Raw genomic sequence first — 26,058 nt, forward strand, 5'->3', positions numbered from 1 at the left:
TGTGGCAAGAGACTAAACAAAAGATAATACAAAAACTGAGAAATTGAAGCTCTTGCCTGTGGATATGGATAGCAAGATACAAGCAGTAAAAATGGTTTTAGTCCCTTTAGTTTTATACACAGGTCAGGCATATTTTTATCAACCAGATGAGAAGTTGTGGATAGTAATTAATAAAGAGATAAAGGATTGCATCTGTGAGGGAAAGAGGCAAAAGTCAAGTGAAAAAAGTTGATGTGTTGATCTTTCCAATAAAACAAGGCGATTTTGGATTAACTAATTTGAAGGGATATTTTTGAGCTGCATAGTTAAGACTCTTATACATAGCATAAGCAGAAAGCAACAATTCAAAGTGGAAAGGAATGATGACGCGCGGGGGGATTCACGAAATAAGAAAAGGGTGGAATTTTCAATGCAGATTATTAAGGAGCATAACAACAGTCATACAGAATATTATATTCATAAAGAAAGTATACTAAGAGCTAAGCCAACACAGAAATGTAGAAAGGAGAGTCTGCCAATAGGGATGACTGCATTTAGGAGTACAGGGAATAGGCAAGGGGGGGGCTGGAATTTACTGGAGAAAGCTGACAAAGGAACCAGGGTCTTGAGAACAATTAATTAGAAAGGGAAAGGTAATAGAATGGGAAGAGGTCAAGAGAGTACTCTATCAGGAGACTGGGTAAGGGGTCTATATCACAAAGTCAAATGTTAAAAAGAGCGTATGCTCTTATGTCTAAATCTAAAAACCGAAACCACAAAGTGTTAAACACATGAACAGTGATTTTTTTCCCAGGGGAAAAAAAATCACTGCTCCCAAAAAAAAATCCGCAGACAAAATAAAGTGGGGGGGCTTCAGCCCCCACACCCCCCCTACTTAAATATACCAACTCCAAGATCACACCACAGTGGAGGAAACAGCAAAGTCCCGGCAATGGCCCAGCGATTTTTTTTCCCTGGGAAAATAATTGCTGTTTCGACCGATCAACTTTCTGTGATTTCGATTTTTAGAGTTCCACGTTCATCTTCATGATATAGACCCTGGATAAGTACATGAGTATAACTAAGGAAATTATTTTTTTTTTAACTATGATACAGGATCTGAATTGCTCAGACATACTAGGGCCTTGTTAAGTTTAATTCTGGTCGATGCCAAAAATCAATTACAAGAAAATGGAAATCAAAGTCTAAACCAACCATACTTGAAGTAGTGAAAATTGTAGTCGAGATAAAAGTTGTAATCGAGATAAAAGAACAGCAAGTGTGATTTTTAGAAAAGTTTAAGAGTAAATTACAAAAAAGTGGAAATTTTAGGAACAAAATGTGCAGGAAAATATTTTGGAGGCAGAATAAGGTTTAACGGAATACAGGAACAGAACAATTTATGTAACGCTGGATTGATTATATTGCATAAAAGATTATATGTGATGTATAATGTTATATGGTTTGATTACTTTTAAACAAATGTATGTTTGCCTATGTCACAAATGATAATTCAAGAAAGGTGTTTTAAAAAAACATCAACTCATAAAACAAATGCTCCAAACGTGTTTTGGGACACACCACTCTATCAATGCAGTTCTTTGTGAGGAGAACGGGACTTGGCATTCTTGTAATGAGCACTTGATTTGTCTGCTATGAACATTGCTCTTATAAACAATTCCCTCATTGTTATTTTGTCTCCTCTGTGACCTGGATGAAGTTGCTAAATCAAATATTTCCCCCAGACTGAAAGAATGTTCCATTTGGATCAGTGATCTACTCTGGTTAACAAATATAAATATAAACAGATCATGCATTAACCTCTGTTACCCTTTTTTAAATGTATTAACAAAAAGGACCGTGTCAAGAACAGACTCTAGTTTACTTTTATTTTTTTGGCAGTTATGTCTTTTTGATATAATTTACTTACCTAGGATTTGTCTTTATTCTTTCAGCAGTGAGAATATATGCAAAGTATTTTACACCAGTGTCAATTTTTGTCAGGATTTGGATATATATCTCTGATTCTGTTCAGTACTGCATGAAAATTTACATTATACTCATCTTTATTGTAATGAAGTACATAAAATATTATCCATAGTGGCTGCAAGATCTTCAAGACCTGCCTTCACATACCTCATCCTTTTTCCTTTGAAACTCCTCTTGTGCCGAATAGAGACCACATGTACATGCAGAAAGTGGTATCTCCCGATATGGTATTGAACGTAGTATGATTGGATAATTCTGTGAACAGCTTAATAGTGAAATAGCCTTAATGGGCACCAAGCATTGGGAAAAAAAAACAGTATCCCCTTACAACTGAGGCATGAAGGTAAAGTATTTTGTTGTCTTTTGACAGCCTTGTTAATGCTCTAATACTTAAATACATATATCCTAAGTTTGATTGTGTTGGGCTTTTCCATAAAAAGCATTTATCCATAATGTTGGCTCAGTGACCCCTAAAATTACACCCGAATGTTCAATTTTTCTAATGTATGTAAAACTAACACAATTTCTCTACATTAATGAACAACTAGCACTGCTTTAGAATAATATGCAAACTGCAGATTAATGATCATCATACTAACCATGCAGCCCCCAAAATAACAGCCACTGATACTGCAACATGTTGCTGGGGATGCTGCATGTAATGTACACAGCACGTAGCCTAGAAACCACGTAGCTTGATGTAGGCAACAATCAGGGCTACAGAGGCACAGTCTGACGAAACCGTAACTGAAAGGTGCACACTCCTACAGCCAGCCTATCCACAAACGCTAATACCAAGACTTCTTAGATTTCTTCTCTAGCTGAAACAATCCACATCCTACAACCTCAGGACACAATTCCTTCTCTTTGTCTTCACCCCACTCATAAAACTGTACTCCGCCAACCTCACCTTCTCACTAATGGCACTTCTAACATGAGAATCACTCCCTGCAAACCTAAGAGACATTACCTCCTTTTCCAGTTTGAGGCATCAGTTCAAGGAAGTTTTACACACAAGAGCTGCTTGTAAATGCTTTTCTTTGTAAAGTATTACTTAACTCCATAACTCCACAACACCCCCTCTGTCCTACCTCCTTAAAATCACCTCATTACTTAACACTTGGACATTCATGCTAGATTAGCCTAGAACTCTCTTGTCTCTCTGTCTTATACCCTCCACCAAACTACCACCCCTGCTTACTCTCTACCACTTCTCCACCCTCAAAGCACCTACTTCCTTCAATTATACTTCACTCACTGATCTACCTGCTTCCTATAATCTGCCTTATCATCCTAGCTCAAACTACTGGCCTACGGTGCTCTTTAACAGAACTGGGCAACCTTCGGATCAGTGTTATTTTCAAAAGATGTAGAAAGTATTTTTTATCCTCTGGACAAAATTTTTAATTCCTAGCTTGTTTGATTCTATTTTTTTTAATTAAAGCACTGCAGATGTTAACTGCCCCCCCCCCCCATCGTGTGCTTACTAACAGCAGTCTCCTTTTGCATGTTGTTTAACTATTTGAAAGTCCTGCTGTTTTTCTATTACTAAACCCTTTCTCCTATAAATTCTGGTCTTTCTAAATCCCACATACTCCTGCTAAAAGTGCCTTTCCTAATTGTTTCTGTAGACTTGCACATCTGTGAAATCAGGGCCAGCCCTTTTCATCATACTATTGGCTATCCAACACTTTTCTGGTTATTCAGTCTTTCCCCCACTTCACAAGACCAGTCATAGCCTAACCTAGCTTTCTTAAGCTACAGGAGCCATTTTTAAAATCCCCTTCGTGTAGCTGCTTGTCTCATCGGTTGGAGTTGCCCATACCTAAGGTTATTTTTCAGAAATCTAAGGCTTTTTTTACAAACACCTCTCAGTGACCATACTGTTTTTGTTATGCTAGCTCCACAACTTATAGAGTGAAAAAAAGCATTTAAACTGAAAAGAAAAACAAGCATTACTAGATACCTGATAAAGAAGTGTAGTGTGCCCCTAAGTCAAAAGCTTAATTCTGTGCAGAATGTGTCATTATTATTTCTTTACCTCCACAATGGTTCTTCATTCCTCCAGACCACTTTAAGGTGGCTGATAGTTTTCTTTGCACTGCATGCACACTGGGAACGCACATTTGCCTGCTCCATTCACTCTTGCTGCACTCAGGCAAACTCCGCTCCCCTACCCTACCCCCAGTCCAACCCATCCCCACATCACTTACATTTATCCTAACCAAACCACACATCCTCAACCTATCACTGTCCTCCACATCACAAGTCACTAACTAATCAGCTCCTCCCACCTCATAATTGTATATTATCATCCCAACCCCTATCTATTCCCTCCCCATCTTCTCAAAGCCCCAACTACATCCTTTTCTCATCTCCTCACTATGCATACCACCAATTCCTCCTCCACTAACTCCCCCTCCTAAAACCCAGTTCTCAAACATGTTTCTCTTACACATACTATCCATATTATTACTACTAACTGCTCTCTCCCTAACAACAACTAACAACCCTCCTAAAATCTATTTAAAATCCCCCACCTACTCTTTATCAAACCCACCTCTAGCCGACCTTTCTCACTTTGACATAGCACCCTACATCTACAACTCCACAAGTATTGAACTATTCCCATATAGATACCTCCACCATGCTTAGCCCTCATTAATACCAGCAAAACAACAACCTAGACCCCACAAATATTCCCACCAAGTACAAGAAAAAAACTAATCTTCATTTATGTGGAGACATACATCCCAACCCTGGCCCTACTCTCACCCAACAAAACACAAGCATCACAAACAATTCCCCCAAACCAACAATAAATCCTACTATCCAACATATCCAAAAGGGCTCTAACATCCTCCTCATAAATATAAACCTCAGAAGTCTCTTAAATAAAATACATGAACTCCACGCCATCCTATCACTAAACCCTCCTGACATTGCCTTACTAACTGAAACCTGTCTTAAACCCCACATAAACACTAATGAAATCATTCCCCCTAGTTACAATATTCTCAGACAAGACAGAAGAATAAAACAAGGTGGAGGAGTAGCAATTCTATATAAAGATACTCATAATTTTGAAAAACTGCAGGTAACATCCCAGATATTGGTAACACAGAACTCTTAGCATCACGTCTTAAAATCAATAACAGCAAACATATCATCTTACTAGCTGTACACATACCACCTAATAACAAACCCTCCACGATAAAAAACTTTCTCTCATTGGCCTCATCCACATTTAGCAAAGAAACTATACTAGTTGGTGATTTCATTACAGATTGGCAACCCTACTTGACAGATATCCCCTCAAATCATATCAACCTACATGGTTTCACCCAGTTGATTCATTCGTCCACTGGAATTGACAAAATCCGCAACAAACAATCCATTCTTGACTGGACCCTGTCTAACAAACCCTCTCTAATCCACCTTCGGGCTGTCTACCTGACAACCTAAGTGACCACCTACTAACCTTCTAAGACATTGTAGCTCACCCACAAAATCAATATCATATAAACAAATACACAATACAAAAACATTTCTCCACTGAAACCTTCAAACAAATACTACTAAGCTGTAACTGGTCCCCATTAAAATACCTCCCACTAGATGCAGCATTCGATTATTTCAATAACATATTTCTTCATGCTCTAAACACACTTGCCCACATAAGACACATAAGAACAAAATCTAACAGCCCATGGCTCTCTAAAGAAACCAAACAGTTACTGAAACAAAGAGACAAACTCTGGTATCAGCATATAACCAACAAATCAAAACCTTCCCTAGACAACTACCACCACCTAAGAAATGTCTGCAAAAAGCAAATCAGAGCTGATAAAAAAAACTGTACTATACAAACATTCAGTCCAAGCATCAAAACAACCCACAAAAATTCTGGACTTCCATCAATCAGCTTATCCATCCAGGCCATAAACCCCCACTCCATCACTGAATATCAAAAACACAGAAGAAAGTGTAGCATCCGACTTTAACTTATTTTTATAAACTCCATCCTCTCATAGGTTCATAGGCTAGTACTAGGCTAACTTCCCTTGCGAGCCATTGTAAGCCTAGCCAATTATCCCTTGTGAGACTCAAACCCTGCACCTTGTGTTTGTAAGGCAAACACCTTAACCATTAGGCCACCCTCCCAACCTCACTCATAAAAAACAAAATAGCCTACAACAAATCACCCTCCCTACTATTACCAATTCACCTACCTCACTGTCTCTTAAACCTGTTCAAACAAGTAGAATAAAGAAATTGCTAAGCCAATTGAAATCCACAACCCTTGCCACTGACAAACTGCTGAATGACTACCTCAAATTAGCATCCATTGTCATCTGCTACCCAGTTTCAATACTGATCAATAGATCTATCACCGAACAGCATGTACGTAAAATCTAGAAAACCTCCTATGTAATCCCACTCCACAAAGGAGGCTCCTCAAAGTGTGTCCACACTCAACTGATGCAACACCTACTATTCAATAAGCTGCTTTCTCAAGCACAACACGGATTTCAACCAGGCCATAGTACCACCATGGCACTCCTCAAATTTACCAATACTGTCAACCAACTAAAAAACAATGGCCAAATGGTTGCCTCAATACTTCTCAACATGTCAAAGGCATTTGACATAGTATCTCATGAACAACACCTACATGAGATTGCATCACTTAACATATCTACAAACACTCTCATTTGATTCCAGAATTACCTATCTGACCACTATCAATCAGTCAAATGGCAAGATGACCTCTCCTCCCCACTTCCCATTACAGTAGGTGTTCCACAAGGCTCAATTCATGGGCCTCTGCTCTTCACAGTTCTGACCAATAACCTACACAAAGCTACTAACCTTGCTTCCATCATGCAATATGCAGATGAATCCACTTTCATCTGCACCGCCCCTACCCTAAAACAACTACAAGATAATACTAAAAAATCTTTTACTGTCATTGAGTCTTTCTTAGAAAAATACCACCAATACACTCATCCTTAATCCCAACAAAACCAAATTAACCCTAACCGATGTCACAAAAGCAAACTCCCTCCACCATGACTTTACAATCACCTCATCCAATCACATTCTAATCAAACCCATCTCAGAAACCAAGCTACTAGGTGTCATTCTAGATAAGTTAAAATTTGACAAACATATATCTCATGCCATCAAAAAGGCCCACATTAGATTAGTTTCCCTTTACAGAATAAAACTTTTCTTAACAAACTCTGCCAGACAAGCTATTGCCAGGACCTACTTACTATCTACTTAAGTCTACGCCTCCCATATATTTACTAACCTCAAAACATCAGACTTAAGCAAACTTGAATCATGCTACCTTATGATAGCCAGATTTGCTGCTAACGTTCCCCACAGAACCAATCATTGTCTTGCTCTGAAACAACTCAGATGGCGAGAGCTGCCCAACCTACTAACCCTAAACAAACTTACCATAGCCCATTCCATAGTTTAACTACCCAACAAATGACCATCCCTACAGGACCTAATACAAACCCACCTCAATAGCAGGACTCTAAAAAAAATTACTTCTCGAAGTTAGAAAATCCAGCAACAGCTTTGGAGACTCACTATATTCTAACTACAATGCAAATAATAAACACAAGTGAACCACAGCAAAACGGCTACTTAAATGCTATTTCCTCAGAAAGAAAATCAGTCCATAATAAAGCAAACTTCTTCTTTATTCCATAAAATTGTAGAACCACGAAATGAGCGCTTTCACGTATCTAAAATACGCTTCATCAGATTTTAATGTACAATGTAGCAGCTCAGTTTATATAGTATCTATATTCATATAATTAAAACAATTAACTTTCTAATTGACACCAGCTGTCTCCATTTGAGCAGCATAGCTGTCTTTTAAAGTTGTAAGAGCACTATGTTTAGTCTGTTTTCTCCGTGGTTTATTTAACAAATATAAAATTAAATATATATGTTGAGCATCAATAATAGTCACTAAAAATGCAAAAAACAAAAATATATGCAAATAAACATCAAAAGTGAACATCAGAAATAAAACGAAAATAAAACAAAGGGAAGGTCTGGGATGAGTGTATGTTAATGAAGCTCAAATCACTTCCATTTTCATCTGACGTTTAACATTTATCCAAGCCATATAGCTCATTGATTACCTCTTCTTTGTGTCTATTACTCCCATGTTAAATGTAGTTGAAATATATATGCTTATTAAATACCATTTCTACCCAATATATAAAATCATGATATATCAATAGATAAAATAGAATATAAATATAAATTCATGTATATGCATACAAAGGTATGCATATACCTATACATTCATGAGTGTGAATAAATGGAACATGGAGTATATAAAGTATATATCCTTCATGTATTCACAAACCTATATGCATATACCTATATATCTACATACTCTGACAAGTAAAGTGCATAGTGCAGATCTTATGAATATGTGTTAATCCCTAGTTGACATATATAGTCAACACATATTGGGCGGTCTATAAATATAATGCAATATGAAAGAAACACATAAATATGTAAACCAAAAAAACATATAAAGTGCTCCATGCAGATCTAATAAAATGTAAATATGTAAACAAGGAAAAATATAAAGTGCTTCGTGCAAATCTTATAGACATATATAGTACATTATGTAACATAATTATCATCTCATGGATACTAAAAAACATATGTATTTTCATATATTAAAAACTACATGTAAATATATATATATACAAATGTGGAAGTAAGAGAATGTATAGCATGGTCCATTGTCATTGTTAACTTAGATAATCATATAGCTCTAAGTGCTAAATACATAATTCATATAGACTGAACCATTACGGTGCTATATCACTACCATGTAATGATATAGAAAAAGAGAAAATATTCATATATAAATGTATGGAATCCATGTGTATATATACCAAATCCATAAATATATATATATAATCATGAAATTATAATATTAAAAACATATCATGTATATACCAACATATAATTATGTCAAAATGTGCAAATTATCAGACGGTGTTTCTTGTATGTCCAACACCATAGTATTTGTTGTAAATATAATATAATTCATTCAATGCCACCATGAATCTTATAAACAAACATATATATGTAAAGTTATTAGCCCTTATCTATAACATAATGGACCTCCTATAAACTATCATATACAACCTACACAGACTAACAAATATAGACCAGTGTATCTTTTATACTGGTCTTATCGTAACATAGGTGCCATGGGAACATACTGGTTTAACCCAGGTGGATAATGTGCTCTCATTCTTAAAATCCAGTATAGTTCCTTCTGTTCCAGGATATTTACCACTTCACCTCCATTCCTATCTCCTTCTATTACTTGTAATATCCTGAACCTAAAACCGTGTGATGTATTCTGCTTTATGTGCTTAGCCAATGCATTGGTTTCGTTACTTTTCTTTATGTCATATATGTGGTTGTATATTCTTTTTCTAAATTCTCTTTTTGTGAGTCCTATGTAGAATGCTGTACAATTTTCACAACTTGCTAAATATATAACGTTGCAAGTATTACAGGAGGCATAGAAGTGGGGTTTGAATTCATACTTCAGAATTGGATGCACAAACTCTTGAACCCTTGTGATAAACTGACACATATTGCATCTATTACATGCAAATGTTCCTTTCCTATCCGGTTCTGGAGATAGATGCATCCCTTTCTTGTGCGTCTTACACAATAACCTTTTCAGGTTTTTGTTGTTTCTGTAGATGAATCTGGGTGTTTCTCCTACTAATTTCATTGTTTTCTCATCTATAGTCAATACTGGCCAATGTTGTTCTATGATTTGTGTAATTCTCTTGTTATCATTAGTATATGTGATCAAGAATTGTATCCTTTCTTGGAAATTAAAGTTGGATCTTTTCTTATTACTATATTCTAACTACGTAACTAAATCAAGGAACTCCACCCCTCAGAACATACTAAACACAGCAAACCTAACGCACTTCAAAAACTGCTAAAGTCCCACCTAAATGACAACTGGTTATGCTCCTGCTCCTAATCAGGCTGAACCCATTTCTTCCCTCCTCATCCTCTCTCTTCCTATTCTCCACTTTCACTATATCCCTATGCTTACTGTATGCCTTACTTACTCCCATCCTCAACCTCTCTCTCCCTCTACTCTCCACTTTCAATATATCTCTATTTGCTTACTGATCCTATGTGATTATCAGTATAAAATTAAGCATAACAATTTACAGTACCAAACTCATACCTGAGTCACTACTCCATTGTATATTAAGCTATTGTATCTCTGAGACACTGCTCCACTGAATGATTTCTTGTTACTAAGTGTAACTGCCAAAATATGTGTTACTAAGTGATCCTGTTAGCTTTATTACTAACTTGAACTGTGATAATATGTGTTACTATGTGATTTATTACTATCATTTTTCCATTTGTTTCACTATTGTTCAGAATACTGACTGTTATGTTGTTATTATGTGGAGCTTTTCTCCCCGGGCCTGTTTTCTGCATTAATATGCCACATAGATCTTAGCATCAACAGCTGTCATTCAACAAGGTGTACAGTCAACAATATGATTGTTAACCTTTAGCACAGATCCTCTTTGCATAATAAATTCTCCGGGAAATAAATTTAGAAGATGGAAACAGTGATTAGGGTCGTATGAGTTGTCGTGTGACTAAATGATGGTTATAAAAGTTATGTCATTTGATTGTTACTTTAGTCTGATGAAGATCTCTATGCAGATCACAAGCATGTATTTATTTTATTAAAATGCATTAGTTAACTTTTGTTATTCCTTGTTCTTTAGTTTCAGCTTTAGTAGACAAGAACAAATTAATCAAGTTCATTTCTGTACATAATTTAAACACCCTCATTGGTGGTACACTTATATTTAAAGTATGAAACTGAAGGAAGTTTTCAGTCACTCTACAGACAAGACGTGTTACAGTAATCCTTTCCATCATGTGTTTTGTCTCCATAATGTTGAAAACATTCTGCACTTTCCTTTAATAGCGTATATAGGAAGTATATATGAAGAAAACCCCTTGGTATTATATTAATTTTATTTAGGTTAAAACAAAGGTGACATTTTATAAAATAATGCATTGTTACAAAGATGTGGTCTTGTGCCTTCAGCTTGTAGCCTTTTGCTGCTGAAACAATTGAACCATTTACATCCCTTTATCTATGTTTTGCACAGAATGAGTCAGCTTTCTTTCCTGCACAGCAGTTCTCCTTACTTTTGTAAAATGATTATATTTATGACATTTTTTGCATTGTCATCCTCTTGCAACACAACTATCGGGTATTTTGTATTCCTTTACATATCTACCTACAGTCAATGCATATATGTTCTTCTTTCTTTGACTGATTTGCCTTGCTTTCTCTGCAAAGTACTGTATAAGCTCAGCTTCTTTTTTACTATTTGAATGCTATTTATACATGCAATAAATGAATGTTTGCTCAAAGCTACAGTGAGTTTGTCCTTCTGCCATTGGTCTGCTGTTTTCCAAAAACCTGCTGTAAGACTACAAAAGATAAGTGCTCATTTTCAACTGTTTTCTGCACTTCTGATTAACCAAAACAATTTTTGCTGCATATCTGTTTATACTGTGCAACTGTTTTTTTAGGCTTAATGAATTGAATCCTTACATCTTTTCTGATCTTTGTCTCCTTTTTGTTTTCTCTGCTTATTCTGCTAATTTTACTTGTTGCTGCACTTCAAAAAAGGGTCTATATTACATGATCAAAGAGTCAGTTCATCGAACAGCATTTTACAGCAAAAATGCCGTTCAACGAACTGTTATAGTGAGATTGCGGTACAGTAAAGATCAGAATAATTACACTTTCCTCACTATAGTGTGATCTTGGAGTTGGTATATATAATTAGCAGGGGGTGTGGGGGGTGCAACCCCCCCCCACAATAATGAGTTCAAGGTCTGGCATTTTCGACCTTTAGGGTGTTTGAAATTTAAACTATTCAGTGTTCTAATATAAACCCCTTGAAAAACACTGGCACAGAGCTGAATTTAGTACTTTTTGTGACTCTTGGAGCTTGTAGTACAGTTAATCTTTTGTCTAGAGAGGCCAAGCTGTTGCTTTATGGGGGGGGTTCAGTTTAGTCTGATCTGGCTAGCGTTACTGCTACAGGGCTCTGTTTAAGGTGTTTTTGATAGGATAATTTGAACTTTAGCTGGTTCCTGTTTCTCTGCCTTAACCAGACAGTGTTTAAACCAGTTTGTGCTTGTTTACTTAAAGCTGCAATGAGTTAGGCCTTCTGTCCTTGTTTTGCTGTTTTCCAAAAACTTGCTGTGAGAGCACAAAAAATAAGTGCTTATTTTCAACTGCTTTCTACACTTCTGATTAACTAAAACAATATTTGTTGCATATCTGTTTCAATTTTGCAACTGTTTTTAGGCTTAGTGAATTGAATCCTTACCTCTGTTCTGATTTTGTGTAAAGCTTGGTGGCTTTTGAGTTGCCTGCCTCTACTTTAAATTTGATATTGGACACTCCTCCTAGTCCCATTGCATCAACTTATTCTACTGTGTCCAGTGAGATCAGTTGTGAAGGCCCACCCATTGCATCAGCTCATTCTGCTGAGTGCAGTGTGATCAATTGTGAAGGCCCATCCCTTTAGCTTTTTAACTTTGAATTATCTTCTGTCTTCTCACTTTCTCTTAAAAAAAAAAATATATATATATATATATATATATATATATATATAATTTTTTTTTTTTTTTGCCTCTTCCTGCTTCATTTTGCTACTTGTGCTTAGGTGTTCAACTGCATTTAGTTTGCTGGATTTGTTACTGCTTGTCAGTAGCCTGACTAAACTGATGACATTATTTTACTAAATTGTTGCTTTATTTGAATTTTTTTACTGTTGTGATTGTGAGCTAATTAATTACATTTGCACTGTTTTAAAGCAATTTATTGATCAACATCTTTTCATTACTGTTTAACTGTTGTTCATTGCTATTTACTCAATTAATTACTGTTTAACTGCATTTTACTGCATTTCATTATGGTTTGACTGTATTTTTCCATACTGTGAGTTCTGTTTTTGTCTGTAAGTGGTCAATCTGTGCTTTTTGTGTATTTTACTGTGTTCTTACCCATAAATTGCATAGCATAGTCTGCATCCAGAGCTGTTTGTTTTTGTCTTCTGTGTTTCTGGCAGCCATCTTGTGTTTCCCTGCTGTGTTTCTGGCAGCCATCTTGTGTTAGTAGGGGTCTATCTCCTCTGTTAGTGAGAGTAGCAGGGCTGCCTGGATCTTGTCTGGCACAAGCTAGTAAAGAAAGAAGGAACTAGCAGGATGGGCTAGCGTTCGGTGTCACTAGAATCTTCTATTTTGTTGTGGTATTTAAACCCCATGTTTGAGCTGGTTTGGGCTTCTTTGCACATCACGCACTGCAGCTGCCCTGTGTTTAACCCATTGTGAGTTATGCCAGATACAAATTTTGCCTTACTAGCACTTGTGTGATCACCTAGTAGTGCTCCTCTTAGACCTTCCATCCTTTACCCCCTTAGCTCTCACTGGTCTCTCTCCCTTAGAGTCTGACAAATATGGATGGACAATCTCCTATGGTTTCTTCTGCCAGTCTGGTTGATATGGGCATCCTGACACAGTGTAGTAACTGTCTCATTTACACAGGCAACCCTCTACTACCACCTAGGGACACAATTTGTGAGAGATACAATTACATTAAGAACTTAGAGTCTGTGCTCTCTCCCTAACAAGCCAGTATATCTGGCATGGGGAAGATTGTCAACACAATCACTACACTTCAAGCACCACCCACAGCTACACAACACACACTCACATATGAGGAGGTTCTTAACAAAAATATACCCAAACAAAGGAGACCTCCGAAGCAAAAACACATGCGAACTTCACAACTCTCCATATTACATACCACACATAATCTACACCTGTGTCTCACAGCCACTAAGGTCTAAACATAAATCCAACATATTAGTCATAGGAGACTCCATTGAGAGACACACAGATGTGCCCCTCACCAATATGGATAAGAACAAAGTCATGGTTAGTTGTTTGTCAGGTGCCAGAGTCTGTCATATCACCCATGCACTCAAATCTCTCAACAACAGGTACTGTTATGACTCTGTCGTAGTCCATGTTGATGTGAATGACTTGAGACATAACTCCCTGGACTATATAAAGAGAGACATGATCAAGCTGAATATGTGTCCCAGGCAGGTATGTCCCTAGCCTTAAGCAGCATTCTACCATCACCCAGAATGATCCTTCAATACAAAGAGACATTGATTGACTTTAACAGTTGGCTTAGTTTCTGGTGTCATTCCAAGGGGATCCAGTACCTGACAGCCTGAGAAGACATGATCGACAGACCACAATGCTTTGCCAGAGATAGCCTGCATCTGTCTCCCTTGGGCTTCAGGCTTCTGGCAAAGCCTCTTGTCTCCCCATAGTTCTTTTTTTAAGCAATGCCATGATGTCAAAACAACCAACATGAAAGTTTCATCAAAATGCAAATTAAAGGTCATGTTGCTAAACTCTAGGAGTCTAAACTTGAAACTGCAGTCATTGCAAGCATTCTTAATCGAGGAAGATGCTGATGTGTGCAGTCACAGAATCCCACTTCAAAGCTGCAAAGAGCACCCCAGCCATAGTGAGTTACTCATCCTATCATACATACAGACCCCAAATTGTGGGCAGCAAAGCAAAAGGAGGTGGAGTTGCAATATATATATTAAAGATATACACAGCTCCAGGCTGGTCAAACAGTATGACACACAGGAGACACTCCAAGTGCAATTAACCATTGACAAGACTTCCTATTCAAATCATACCTAGCTGCAGGCCCCCAACTTTGACTCAAGATGCCCACTCCACCTATATGACATCTTCGAATCTATCAAGATTCAACCCTTTACCCTGATCCTGGGTGACTTTAACTATCCAATCATAGATCGGAAGAACTACTCATGCCAAAACACAAATGCCCAAAGATTCCTTGATTTCCTCAGCATTTACAAGAGGTAATAATATCTTGGACTTGGTATTACCCAACATGAGTAACCACTGCAGCAACTCTACAGTGTCATCCTGCCTGGTAAGATCCGAGCACAAACCGGTCACATTCGAAGTCATCATCTCCCTCGACCCCCCCCCCCCCCCAACTAGGGTCAAACAAAAAAAGCTTCTCAAAAGCTGATTACAACCTCCTGAGGGAAAGTATAAACAGCTTCACAGCCCCCTCCCCCTTCATAGGAACTGCCACGTATGTCCAAACCTACACCAAAGTACTCCACCAGAATTTATATAGCTACATGGAATCAGGAATACCAGATAAGACAAAATTATCCTCCTCAAGGAAAATTAAACCTGTCTGGTGGACATCTGCAATAAATAAACTCTATAATAAAAGAAAAAAATTGCTGTCCAGGACCAAGAAGGAGCAGGTGCCTAATTGGAAGCAATCTCTCCTTAGCCTGAACATGCAAATAAGAGCACTAGTGAAATCCTACAAAGCAAATTTCGAGTCCAAACTGGCCACAGTGTACTGTACTAAAGACAAGCATAAGGCCTTCATCACATATGTCCCCAGTCTCAAAGGAAGCACTCAGATCTGCTCAGAACTGGTGGTCAAGGACACCACATACACATAGATATAGCCAACCTGCTGGCAGACAGGTTCAGTGAAAACTTCACCCCTCTGTACCCCCTATCAGTAAATCAGGGCATCCCCAGCTCCTGCCCCTCTCCCCTTATCTCTAGGGAGCAAGTCAGCACTGCCCTCTCAAAGGTAAAAAATACAGCCTCCGTGGGACCTGATAACATCCCAGGCTGCATCCTACATGAACTTAGGCAGGACCTTGCAGCACCATTAGGCATCTTATTCAACCAAAGCCTGAGTACCAGCTTCATCCCAGCCAGGTGGAGGACAGCCACTGTCATACCTTTGCACAAAGGTGGAGCATCCAGTGATCCAGGAGCTCATCTGCAAGGCCATGGAATGGATTACCGTGGACCTCATTAACAAGGACATTGGCAACCTCCAAATATTCAATCCCACACAGTCTTGCTTCATCAAGGGGAGTTCATGCCTGTTAAATTTGGTCGACTTCTTTGAAACAGTCACCAAAGCCATGGATGAGGGGAAGATGGTGCACACTGCCTACCTTGACCTGGCAAATCCTTTGATATTATTCCCCACTCAGGTATCATAGATAAACTCTCTCAACCAGGCATCAATCCATATGTTAACAGATGGGTAGCAAACTGGCTCACTGATAGAACTCACCTAGTCAATATAGGGGAAGCCACCTCAAGCAGTAGACCCGTAACAACTGTTGTACCCCAGGAATTGGTTTGGGGCCTCTGTTGCTTGGGATATACTTTTCTGAGGTGCAGGCCAAAACCAGTGGGCTATGGCTGACTGAGTTTGCACATGACTACAAGCTGGGCACTGTCATCAATTCCCCTAGTGATGTGGACATCCTCCAAGAGGGTCTCACCCAAACAAATGACTGGTGGCAGAAACATGGCCTCAAACTGAATGCCAACAAAAATGCATCATCATCACCTTTGAGGAGAGTGACATACCCACAAATTATCACATTAATAACAAGATCTTAAGCATGTAATCAGTTGTGAGGGAGTTAGGCACCCAGGTTGATAGCAATCTGACTTTTGACCATCATATTGCCTCAGTTGTATGAAAAGCTTTCTAGATGGCCCATCTCATTAGTAAGGGTATCTCATCGAGGGACAAGGAGGTCATAACATCTCTGTATTCTTCCCTTATAAGACCCATTATTGAGTACAGTTCCCCTTCCAGCATGTACCTCACAAAGCACATGCAGCAGTTGGAGAGACCACAGAGTTTCCTCACCAGGAGAATCCAGGGCCTCAAACATATATCCTACACAGATAAGCTAAAAGCCCTGTCCGTCTACTCAGTCTCATACAGACTCCCCAGAGGAGACTTCTGTCTGGCATACAAAGCAATCTCAGACCCTGCCTTGATGGGACTGCTGCATATCCGCAAGTCAAGCTCCACTTGAGTAACCTGCATACATGAACTCAACATGGTCTGTGACATCAATAGGACTTGTTGGTGGGACAGATCTGTGTCCCAGAGACTCCCCCTTCTGTGGAACAGACTCCCTCTCCACATCAAGCAGAGTACCTCATTAACCCCTTTTAAGCACAACCTGGTTAACTGGATGGGGAACAGAAAATACACCCCTGGGATTCCACCTGTGTTCCTGCTGGACAGGAGCATCGGGTGCTCACTTGTCTGAACATGGGCTAAATTCTTGACTAGGCTTGTAAGGGCCTCAGGGCCAATAGCCTAGTAACGTCCTATGATCCTATGAGCCTATGAATATTGACTTTAAATGCTCCTAGACTGTTTCATAACAGTGTGCAGTATCCACTGCCTCTGCAGGAGTTAAATATGAACTAGTATTCAGTAAAGCAACTTTTAACCTTTATGGGTGTTTTCCCTTCAAACACAATGTGATCTCCCATCACGTCTTCATCTCTCACTGTCATTATCTAGCAGCTTCATTTCAGTTATAAGTGGTCTCAACAGCGCTTTTTCCTGCTATATTTTTGTATTTTTGAAGAAATTTGTATCTTGCAAATAAAGTTCTCGCTTTTATCATAAGCTATTACTGAAACTTGGAAAAACAAGGGGAAAGTAAACTTCTGCAGCCAATGAGTGTTATGCCCAGTGTACTGAAAATATATTTTTGGTTGTCACCAGTCCAAGGCTAAAGTATTAACACCTTTCTGTTTCAGTTTTGGAATACACTGGTCCAACAAACATAACTTTCATCTGCTGTTTGATCTTGTACATGCATTTCACAAACTGACCAAGTCCAAGTTAAGGACAGTAACGGCACTTAGCAAACCCAAGAATTCTGATGACTTGCAGCCTTATTTTACTGATATGCACTCTAATTCTTTATCATCTCTGACCATATTTGCAATGCCATGTAATGTTCTCATACTTTTTTATGGGGGTTCAAAAGTTCCAATCTGAGTAACTTCAAGTAAATAGTGTCTACTGCTACTGCCTGTGTGCTACTTACTTGAATCTCAGTTGATTGTAGTCAATTGCTTACATAACCAACAGCCTGAAGTGTCAGTTGCACTTTTGTGCAGGTGTGACTATTAGGTTTTCAGAATGCTATACAAAAATCAGAAAAGGGTGTGGTTGCTGTATTGAAGTGGAATATGGCAAAATCAGACTTTTAATTGTATATTGCCAAAATGGACTTTTAATTGTATACATCAAGAATGGACTTTCTTACTGTATTTTAAATGTACATGGCAAAAATAGACTTTTGACATTAATGCCACATAAATCAGTAGATACTGCATGGATATTATGAAGTCAGGTGATATAACTGTGGAGTTCTACATATGGGTGTGTATGAAGGACTTGTGAAGACTTTGTTGCCAAGGTGATATTAAATGTATTGTGCTTTATATCAGGTCAGTTAAGAGAAAGACAAAACAAACATGTGAAATTAATCTGTAGTTACTGTGAAAGTGTGGTTAATGGGAACACGGAACAGAGGATTGTAATGAACACATTTTTTTCACTTTTTTTATGGTTATTGTCATTATTTTGAGGTCAGAGTATGTGATGACTATGACAGACAAAAGCAGGTGTTTAAAGGTTACTGTCTGGTCAACATGAGTGCTTAAATCTGGCTGTGTAATCAACATTTATGTGGGTGTGTATACTGTGGCAATTACAAACTCCAGTTGTGAGCCACAGTTCTAAGTAAGCCATCCGGTAAGCAGTGCTCCTTGATCTGAATTACTGTGGGTAGTTTTTTAAGCCTTGTGTGCTGACTATGTTTTTTTGGAAATGCTTGAAGACCCCTCACGATACTCTCCAAGATGTTGTTGCTATGTTCCTGCTCAGCTTGAATGACCCTTAGAAGCTCAGGTAGGAAAACTTCTTGGTTGGAAAGTAGTGTTCTTATTCTCCTGGGCCAGGCTTCCACAAAGTTTTGTGCATGAGGCACATCAAATAACACACTGTGAGGCATGTTCCAAAAGTCAGATGGAAACAGGGGAGGGAGCCTTTGAGTTTCCGACATTCAAGTCCCACACTTCTTAGGTCTTTCCAGGACATAGCTGCACAATTTCCATCACAGTGCTCTAAAGGCACTACCCAGGAACTTCTCCTTCAGCTGATCAAATGCTGGTGCAGCTTCCTGTGGTGCCAGGAAAGCTAGTGCCATCAGGTGCTTTATAAACTGATGCAAGTTTGCCTTTTGACTGTATTCTCTAGCCAAATCCCGAGCATGTACCTGATTGTCACTCATCTAGTCAGGGCACAATAGACTAGACTTTGTGGGTCCTGTTCAAGCAGCTTTATTGTATACAAACACATCAAGATTGAGGCTTAATACTTTAACTTCGATAAACTTATAAACAAACTATCGCATTCGTACATGTTCAAGCTCTGGCTGCACTCTCAAAATGGCACAGAGTATAGCACATGCTCACTATTTATATATGCACGTTCGCTCCTTGATATGCTTCTTAAAGACACAGCACACACAATCTATTCTACATACTCCTTCTTTGAGAAATACGTCATGCAACGCTGAAAATAGTAATTGACATGCAATCAATATAAATTCTTCTTGGTCATGCAATTATACAGAACTAAATATACATATATATAGTTAAGTCCAGGTCACTGTGCATTTCACACTAGGTCTGGAAATACAACCAAATTGTGTGACATAGAAATTAGAATCAGATTTAGCACCTGGGACTGTCTCTGCAGAATCTTCAACTTTCAGGTCAACAGGATCATCATCAGTGGAAGTAGAAGTTAAGACATGTTCTGCAACAGGAACATCATCTGGGTTGCTCTGAAATCTAGAGTCTGTATCACAGGAACAATGCTGCAATATGAATTCTGATACAGGAAGAAGATGTCTGCAATTTCTCCTGTACTCCGCATCCTCACATTCTACGAAGTAGGATTTTAGCTCGGTACATATATCTGTAACTTGACCAATCCTGTCGAAACCTTTCGCTGTTTGTATTCTCACTGTCTCTCCTTCTTTCAATGGATGAAGAAATCTGCTCAGTTTATCATAGCTGGACTTCTGGAAAGAACGCTTTCTAAACAGTTGAGCTCTAATTGTCTTGTTCTTAACTTTAGGCCTCAACAAAATAGAACTAGTAGGCAACTATAACTAATGTTGTGCTGGTTTACCTAGATAGAAATCTCTGAGCAGGCAAGCCAAGTATATTGTCACAGAGTATCTTACTAAGATTAAGTAAATTCAAATAGGCGTTGGTATTGTCATATTTTGACCTTTCAAGTACTTGCTTTGCACTCTGCATTGCACGTTCAGCTAGACTATTTGACTGTGGATATTCTGGACTGCTAGTAACATGTACAAAGTCCCATTCCCTTGCAAATTTCTAAAACATCTGACAAGTAAATTGAGTACCATTGTCAGAAATAACTTTGTATGAACTACCATGGACTGAGAAATGATGCTTCAACTTAGTAATAACAGCAGCGGATGTTAGGTTAGGTAGTAAATCGATCTCAAACCAGTTTGAGTAAGAGTGTACCAACACCAAGTAATGCTGGTTGTTCCACTCAAATATGTCAGTGGCTACTGTTGACCAAGGTAGTTCAGGAACTTGATTTAGCTGAAGCGGCTCTCTTTGCAGATGTGGTTTAGTACTATTACACACTGAACAAGATGAAAATACTTTATGAATGTTTTTTGCTAGAGAAGGCCAAAATACTAGTCTTCTCACCCTTCTTTTGGTGGGTTTGGAACCTGGGTGACCATGATGCAAAATCTGGATATATTCATGCTGTAAGGAAGTAGGAACAACAATTTTAGGACCTTTGAAAATGATGCCATCTTCCATCAACATCTCATTTCTGTAAGGAAATTAGTTTGCACTTCAGGTGGTACACTAGATTGCTTTGACAGTCATCCAACATTAATGTAGTGGTTAAGTTTTTGCAAAATTGGATCAGTCTTTGTATGATCTCTCAGCTCATCAAGTCTCATGGTAGAAAAATTACGTACTTCCATAATGTCAAAGTCGAAATTCTCTTCATGAAGCTGTTCCATGGTATTTCTGGGCGATCTGGATAAGGTATCAGCCAGATAAAAAATGTGCCTTTTGCATAGACCATTTTGAAGTTGTACTTTCATAATTTGAGCATCATTCTTTGTAATCTTGCTGGAGCGGAATGCATAGGCTTCTTTAAAATAGTAACTAGAGGTTGGTGATCAGTTTCAATCTGAATAGCTCAACCATAAATATAATCATGAAACTTGGAACATGCAAACACTATTGCCAAAAGTTCTTTTTCAATTTGAGCATACTGCCTTTCAGTCTGGGTAAGAGTTCTTGATGCATAGGCTACTGGTCTGCCTTTCTGAAGAATGACTGCACCACGTCCAAATGTTGAAGCATCTCAGGAAAGTGTTACTGGTTTATTAACATCATAGTATCTTAATGTAGGTGGAGTGGCTATTTTCGGCTTAAGGTCATCGAATGCTTTCTGGTGCTGTTCTAACTAAGACCATGTAATATTTTTGTGCATCAGCTCTCTCAAAGGTGCTGTCAACTCACTGAAGTCTGGTATAAACTTGCCTAAATAGTTGACCATACCAAGAAAACATTGTAGAGCTTGAACATTATCTGGTGCTGGCATCTCAAGAATAGCTTCTTGCTTGTATGGGTCTGGTTGCAAGTCAGTACTAGTAAATAAATGACCTACATATGTAACTTGTGGTAGTCTGAATTTGCACTTCAGAGGATTGAGCCTTAAGTTCTCATCACGTGCTCTGTCTAGACCTTTCTTAAAGTTTCTGTCATGCTCTGCTTCACCATTGCCTCTGACTAATAAATCATCTACTATTATGGAACAAGGATAACCTGAAAAAATTTGCTCCATTGCATGCTGAAAGACTTCACTTGCAGAATTTATTTCAAATGGCATACTGAGGAATCTATATCTGCCAAACAGAGTACTGAAAGTAGTCAATAATGAGGATTTGCGATCAAGCATCACTTGCCAAACTGAACTCTTTGCATCTGAGACAGAAAAAACAGTGCCATTCGGTATTAGGGCTGCAACTTCTTCAGCTGTATGCATCGGATGATGTGGTCTCTTCAATGCTTTGTTCAAATCTCTTGGGTCATTACATATTCTGATTTCATCTGAGCCTTTTTTGTGAGTTGCTACCATGGATGATACCCATTCAGTTGGTTCAGTAACTGGACAAATTACACCTTGCTGTACCATTTTATCCAGCTGAAATTTATCTTGCATAGGTACCGGAACTTTTCTTGCTGGTCTGACCACTGGACTGATCCCTGGGTTTAACTTCATAGAATACACAACTGGAAGTTTGCCCAGCTTGTCATCAAAAACTTCAGCATACTCTGACAAAATGGCTTCGGTGAAATTGGAACTAGGATCTGTGCTTATCTGATGAACTTCTTTAGTAAACGAAAGCAGATTCATTCTCAAACTGTCTCTGAGACCCAATAAAGACTGCATGGGTCTTCAAACTACATAGAATAACATTTTGTAACAGTCTTGGCCAAATAACATGAAAGTACCACTGAACCTTCAGTTTGAATTTCTTCACCTCCAAGTCCGCAACAAGTTTCGGACAACTGGCCGCACTGCGTTGCTCATTAGCTCTCACTTCAAAAGTATCTACTGACATAACATTACACTTTGAACCAGTGTCTACTTTGAGCTTGGTGGATTTACCATTGATCTCAGTAGTACAAAACACTTAATTTCTTGTTAACAAATTCACTGTATCAACCTTTTTCACCAACTACTGATACACCATCTACGTAGAAAGTGGACTGCTGCAATTCTACTTGATGAGTTTGCTTTCTTGAGTGACCTTTCTTTATAACTGTGTGAGGTTTACTTGATTTGCAAAACTTTTGAAAATTATTGCATTTTTTACAATTGTGGCATTGCTGATCAAATGCTAAGCACTTCTCTCTTTTAGACTCATGATTGGCTCCACAGTTATGACAGTTAACAATATGGTTGGACTTCGTTTTGCTAACTCATGCTTATACTGCACTGAATATGCACCCTTCTTAGAACTTGCTGGAAAGCTATGTGGTTTCCCTGGTGAACCAGCAGGCCGTGGCTGCCATGTGCTTAGGCCTCCTCCTGTTTGCCATGTGTTGCATGCTATCTACATTTACTCTAGAGCTTGTTGAAACCATACTCTTATCACTTGCAAGCATACTTGTGTGCCTTTCTGTAACTTCATGGATTTGACAAATCTCTGTAGCTTTATTCAACGTTAAATCACTGTCACAAAGCAAAATCTTTCTCAGTGCAGCACTATTAATGCCACACACAAGCCTGTCCTTTATCATCTTTTAAGTCACCAAACCGACACATCTTGGCTTTGTTTCTTAGGTCAGTTATACAAGCTGCAAATGTTTCCCCTGGTTTCTAATCTCTTGTGTAAAACAAGTGCCTCTCTAATTCAATATTTGTCTGGGAGTTACACATCTCCCTGAATTTTCACTTCAAACACTCAGGGTCTTCCCTTGATTCAGCCTGTACAACCATATGATGGCTAGGTTTAGAAAAATGAATGCCCTAGTGCATCATCTTTATCTGAATAAGCTGCTTGTATAAAAATATAGTACTCTTGCTCAAATATTCTCCAATTCTCTGCAATATTCTGATCAAATACAAGTGATGAGGGCTTTCAAAATCCGTCTGCCACATTAACACATACCAGTGAAGGGTTTTACAAATATGCACAAACATACACATATGCACATATGCCAGAAATGTATGCCAGTATTTGTAACTATGCCCTTTTTGTCCTTATTATATTCGTTTTGCTTATTTAATCTCTTTTCACGCCCATTGTACTTTACTTGTGCTTGTGTTGTTGTCTTGTGTTTAACTCTAAACATGCCCATTTTGCTTTAAGCATACTTGTTTTGCTTTTCTGAAGTAATTTCTGACCCTTTATGTACTTTTCTTACAATCGTTTTATCAAATAACTTAATCTTAAACATTTGACTTAATCAATAAACCTTTCTTGTCTTTTGCTTGTTTAATAATGTGGTTTGTGCCCTTGTAATGCTCTGTTTCATCTTTTTTTATAAAATAAACTGTTTGTGCAATTTTTCGTTACCTTTGATGCTTTGCTGGCTCCTTTTTATGCTAGTTTCTCTTAGTTTGCCTTCACTGTTATCTCTGCACCTCATGGCTCTGAATATTGGTTTCTGTCATCCCACGTCTGACACCATGTCGCTCATCTAGTCAGGACGCAATAAACGAGACTTTGTGGGTTCTGTTCAAGCAGCTTTATTATATACAAACACATCTGGATTGAGGCTTAATACTTTAACTTAGGTAAACGTATAAACAAACTAACTATCACATTCATACATGTTCATTCTCTGGCTGCACTCTCAAAATGGCACTGAGTATAGCATTTGCTCACTAGTTACATATGCATGTCCAGTTCTTGATATGCTTCTTAAAGACACAGCACACACAGTCTGTTCTACACTGATGCCACATTATTTGCACAAAGTGTTAGAGGCAAGCTTTAGCTCCAGTTGTTGGTAAATGTTTCTGTACAGCATTAATGGCTGTTCTTTTGAAATCAGTGAACACATAAGCTGGATGCAGAGTCACTCCCATGGTCTTAGCCAAATAGCATACACTGTTTAGCATTTCTTCATAGCCATCTCCAGACTTCCTGCTCATCAGGGCATACACTATAGGTAGAACACTGTCATTATTTCCTGTAATAACCTTTCCATGGATAGTGTAGATTTGTCTACAAATAGCAGCTCTCATTGGAAAAGGGCCATCCTTAGCCAGAAACTTGACAGATCAAGTTCAATAAGGTTATGTTGCATAATCAGCAAAAGCAATGAAGCACTTCCCTCTTCACTATAGGTTTGCTGTATTAGGAACTTTCTGTCTCATAGGGAGTAGTAAGCAGGATCTACATTTGAGAGGGTCAGAAGAGGTTTTCTGGATGTCTTGCCAGAAGTTGTGGCTCACTTCCTGTTAGTTATCTGTTTTATGGGATGTTTGGCTGGTAAATGCTGCACAATCTTGGGGTCAGCTTTAGGTGTCACTGCATTAGTAACTGCTGATGGCACATCATTTATTTTAAAGCCACAGTCCACATATCATTCAGAAGTAAACCTGCTTGGACATTGGTTACATCAAGAGGATGGTTGTGCTGGCATGCTAATTTCATCAGTTCTTCTCCCTTCTGTACAATTAGTGTAATAACACATCCATGGCACATGATTTTCCTCTTTAAAGCACAGCAATAGTAACTCTTACCTGTAGCCTCTCCCACCACATGGTATTCATAGCCACCCACAATTAATTTAAGCTTCCCTCTGTGACTGACAGAAGTCAAATACATTTCACAATGACACCAGGACACTCCAAAGCTGCTGAACACCCTAGCAAACTTTCAAAATCCACTTTGTTCTCAGCAGGGTCCTCCACCAAATCTACACTCTCCATCTTCTGTTTCTCTGCACTGTCTGTGTACTCCCTGACAACTCTACAGATCTGCAGCTAAACCACATCCTTTTCTGTTTTTTTTATAGCACTCTGACAATCCATCAGTCATACCTGCACAACAGAGTAACTGACACTTCAGCTTATTGGTTATGTGAGCAAACTGACTTCAAGTAACTTGGATTCAAGCAAATGGAGAACAGGCAGGTGTAGACAACCCCTTTAAATACACAGATATGGTCGGTGAAGACTCTGATGCATTCTGGTTAAGGTACAATATATTTCTTAACATATTAATTGTATTTACAAATATAGTTCAACTTCCTTTAGCAGTATTAATGCTGTGAAGTCCATAGCATAGACTACTCCCTGTCTCTGACTATAATATAGCACAGGTTAGTCATGTTCTTAGGTTCATAGGTTCATAGGTAGGTACTAGGCTATCTGCCCGAGGGTATTTATAAACCTAGCCAGAGTGTGTCAGT

Source organism: Protopterus annectens, chromosome 5.part0 (assembly GCF_019279795.1).
Source record: "Protopterus annectens isolate FY-2018-M chromosome 5.part0, PAN1.0, whole genome shotgun sequence".
In the NCBI taxonomy this organism is placed as follows: domain Eukaryota; kingdom Metazoa; phylum Chordata; order Ceratodontiformes; family Protopteridae; genus Protopterus; species Protopterus annectens.